A 4,389-nucleotide genomic window follows, 5' to 3' on the forward strand; every position below is an offset into this window, starting at 1 on the left:
TTTTTTTTTGAGAAGGAGTCTCACTCTGTTGCCCAGGTTGGAGTGCTGTGGCGCGATCTTGGCTCACTGCAAGCTCTGCCTCCTGAGTTCACCCCATTCTGCCGTCTCAGCTTCCCAAGTAGCTGGGATTACAGACGCCTGCCACCACGTCGGGCTAATTTTTTGTATTTTTAGTAGAGACGGGGTTTCTCCGTGTTGGCCAGGCTGGTCTTAAACTCCCAACCTCAGCTGATCTGCCTGCCTTGGCGTCCCAAAGTGCTGGGATTACAGGCGCCCGCCACCATGTCCATCTAAATTTTTTGTGTGTGTGTGTGTATTTTTAGTAGAGATGGGGTTTCACAGTGTTAGCCAGGATGGTCTCGATCTCCTGACGTCATGACATGCCCCGGCCTCCCCAGTGCTGGGATTACCGGCGTGAGCCACCGTGCCCAGCCAAGAAGCCCAGTTCTTTAACATCATAAAATGATATGCATCTATGTATATTCCGTATATTTCAACATAATTAAAGGCAGACAAGTTATACTATATCCCAAACATGCTGACATGGTTTGGCTCTGTGTCTTCACTCAAACCTCATCTCATATTGTGATCCCCAGGTGTCATGGGAGGGACCTGGTGGAAGGTGATTGGATCATGGGGGTGGTTTCCCCCATGTTGTTCTCATAATAGTGAGGGAGTTCTCATGAGATCTGATGGTTTTTTTGAAAATGACGGTTCCCCCTGCATGCTGTCTCTCTCCTGCCACCTCGTGAAGAAGGTGCCTGCTTCCCCTTTGCCTTCTGCCATGATTGTAAGTTTCCTGAGGCTTCCCCAGCCATGCTTCCTGTATAGCCTGTGGAACTGTGAGCCAATTAAACATCTTTTCTTTGTAAATTACCCACGCTCAGGTAGTATCTTTATAGTAGTGTGAAAATGTACTAACACACATGCATATTATTCTTTGGCAAGCCAATTGTAGAAATCACTTTTTTCCTACCCCAGTGCCCTAGAGCTAATTCCATTTTCATTTTATAAATGAATCCATAGGCATTTCCTGCATGGGGGCTACAAGGTTTTTCAGGCTCAATGTGTATCAGTTTGTGTTCCTGCATGGTTAAAATAAAAGCAAAAGTACATAGTAAGCAGTAAGTTCCTTCTCCCATCATGTTTAATACTGGTCATGGAGGAACAATATATTGTGTGCTTTCTGTATATATACACTCCTTGTAAGGTAGGATTCTCCCCCCTTACTTAAAGGGAAGTTTTTCTGAGAGCACATCTTTTTAATGGTATTCTTTCCCCTTCTTGGTGAGGGACTATTGATTGAGTGGACACCGCTTACTGTAGCTGTTCTGAGCTGCCAGCAGCAGGGTTTCCTGTGATTGATTTTATATAGCACCTTTTCTACTTGAGAAATCCCAAAGCACTTAACAAAGCAGGGAGTGAGTTTGATGCTGATAGTGATGGCGTAGGCAAACACTGGAAGTGGCACGAACCAGCGGCGGCTCACATTGCTTCAGATTCCCGACTCCAGAGAGCTGGCAGCCAGGTCACCACCATTCCCTCTGGTCTGCCTAGAATCTCCAGACTGGAAAGGACATCTAGCTGTCCTTGAGGATATTCCTTGACCTCCACCCTGACCAGCCCCTAAGCCACTCAAGATAGATAAGATTGGCCACTGTTGGTGGCTTCAGAGGAGTCATTTACTCTTGAATCCTTTATTTCCTCATGGGTTCCATATGGTAGGTCGATTTGGTGTCCTGTCCAGTCAGCAGTTCTAAGACTCTATTTCCTGATTTTTAAAAATTTTTTTTCAGAGACAGGGTCTTGCTCTGTCACCCAGTCTGGAGTTCAGTGGCATGATCATAGCTCACTGTAGCCTTGAACTCCTGGACTCAATCCATCCTCCTGCCTCAGCCTCCTGAGTAGCTAGGACTATTGGCATGTGCCCCCACACCTGGCTCATTTTTTACTTTTTGTAAAGACAGGATCTTCCTCTGTTGACCAGGCTGGTCTCAAACTCCAGGACTCAAGTAATCCTTCTGCCTCGGCCTCCCAACGTGCTGAGATTACAGGTGTGAGTCACCACACCCAGCCAATTTCCAGGGTATTTTTTGAGTCTCGAGGAGGTGCAGGCTCAAAAGTAGATTGTGCCGGGCATCTGCTCTGGAGAGAGAATACTCTGTGGCTGACTTTAGTACTAGATAAGTGCAAAAACAAGCAAGAGGGCATCTGCAGAAATGCATGATGTGTTTGCCCTCAGAAGGAGCGTACATTGCTTACTTCTTTGACACCTAGCACAGTGCTAACACATAATAACCCCTCAATAAATGTTTGTTGAATAGATGTGTAAAAATGAAAAGTGTCCTTTCAGTGTCAGAGAAGGACAGATTTCAGTCCAGAATTGGGGGGTGCTCAGGGCCTAGCATTGTCTACTTTAGCAATAAGCATGCAAAATTAGCCAGCCCTGTCCCCATAGAGGCAGCAAAAATGGGACAAAAATAATGGTCTTTTTTCTCCGGTCCTTTTCTACCTCGTTTTGATGCCAAAGTGAAGCTGCTTATTTCATCTGCAGGTTGGGGTGAGGAAAGAAGGAGCAAATTGATAAGGTAAAAAGAATGAACGTTAAGCTCAGAAGCGTGATCTGTTAACCTCCAGTAAAAATGAACTGGAGGGAGGAGAGATGGGGAAAGGCTTCCGGGGGGGAAGGAGAGACCTCACCTCTTTGAGTAGGTCTTGAAGCAACAAGGAACCTGTCATTGAAGGAACAGAAAGAAGGCCATATGATTCTTCTTAGGATCTGGACTATTCTTGCCCTCATCTTCATAGATGTGAACTTCCTTAGTGTCTCTAGCAAGGAGCAGCAGGATAACTAGGGAGGGAGAGAAGGAGAAAGTCACGCTGAGACCGCTGAGCTCATACACGCCCTTGTACCCCATGGGAGGAGAGCAGTGGCAGTTGTGAGGTGACTCTGGAGGAAGAGTTGGCAGGTCACATCCTCTGGCTCCAGCTGAATTGATACCCAGACGTCTGGCATGTCATGCATCTGATCACCCAGTTAGCTTGCTCAAAAGAGGTGAGGAACACCCAAATTAAAATGTGTGCATTTGTCTTCACCTGTGGTTTCTTTTCTTTATATGTATGGCCATAGCTTTTAAATTCATTTTCAAGTAAATAACTTACTTTTGTCTTACACAGTACATTGAACTATCAAGTGTCCTTTGCTCTTCAAATAACCCACAGAGGCCCACAGTATTTTTGTCCTCATTTTACAGATGAAAAAGCTGAGGCCCAGAGAGGATAAGTGACTTGCCCAGGGTCACACAGCAAGCAAACGGTGGAGCTGGAATTCAAACGCAGGTTACTACAGGCCACATCTCACTCACTGTCCACTGTGCCTTGCTTTCTCCATCTCAAACAGAAAAAAAAAATTATAAATCCTGATTCAAAAGAGAAACTGTATTGTTATGACACTCCAGCATTGGAACAATTAAGTTATGTTTATATTTTCCTTTTGAGCTCAGACCACACAGCCACAGCCAGCTGGCTTACTACCCTAGGCTATTAACTAACACACACCACTTTTTATTTCATGGCCTTCTTTTTAGGAACAGGAATAAACACGTGTGATTTTTGCCCATAACGTTCATGGCTACGTGTATTGACTCTACTTGGGGCATCCTTGACACTTTGGTAACCCCATCTCTGGGATGAGAGGGCTGGGCTGGGCTGAACCAATGTGATCCAAGGCTCCTTTCAGCACCGACAGCATATGACAGCAAGCTGGGGAGAGTCCACTGACCTGCAGCTAAAGAAAGAGGCAAACTGGGGTGGGCACAGCTGGCGACTCAGTTCAGATCCACGCTGGCTTACTGGGAGAGATGATGGTAGGCACTGGTTTGAAGCTGGGCACACAAACTCACACAGGACATAGTTCTTGCCCTCCAGGGGTATGGAGTCTAGCGAAACCTTCCCAAAGGAGCCTGCATGATTGGCAGTTACTGCTCACATGTTTACCTTGTATTGGTGAATTTTGCGATGTGTCCCTTGCACAATATGAGTAATTTAAAATATATCTACATGCGATTAATTCTTCCTTCTATCCATTGGGGAAAAAGCCCTATTTAAATAGATGGATGGACATTGAGTGGGTGTCTCTGTGTCCCAATAGGGTGAGCACATTCTGCCCTTAAACAGATGCACATTGCATCCTTGGGAAGCTGTAACGGACAACTCCAGAGGTTTGCACTGTTAGGAAGCACACCTTGGAAATACCACAGAAAGAGAGTAGGGCCTCTGGTGTTTCTGACTGACATGAGTGAGCTGAAGAAGAACCTGATTAAGGGAAACAGGGCCCTCCTCGAGAGATTGAGGGGAGCATGGATCACACGGCAGTTTTGTTTGGAAGAA

Source organism: Mandrillus leucophaeus, unplaced genomic scaffold, assembly GCF_000951045.1.
Source record: "Mandrillus leucophaeus isolate KB7577 unplaced genomic scaffold, Mleu.le_1.0 Scaffold114, whole genome shotgun sequence".
NCBI lineage: Eukaryota > Metazoa > Chordata > Mammalia > Primates > Cercopithecidae > Mandrillus > Mandrillus leucophaeus.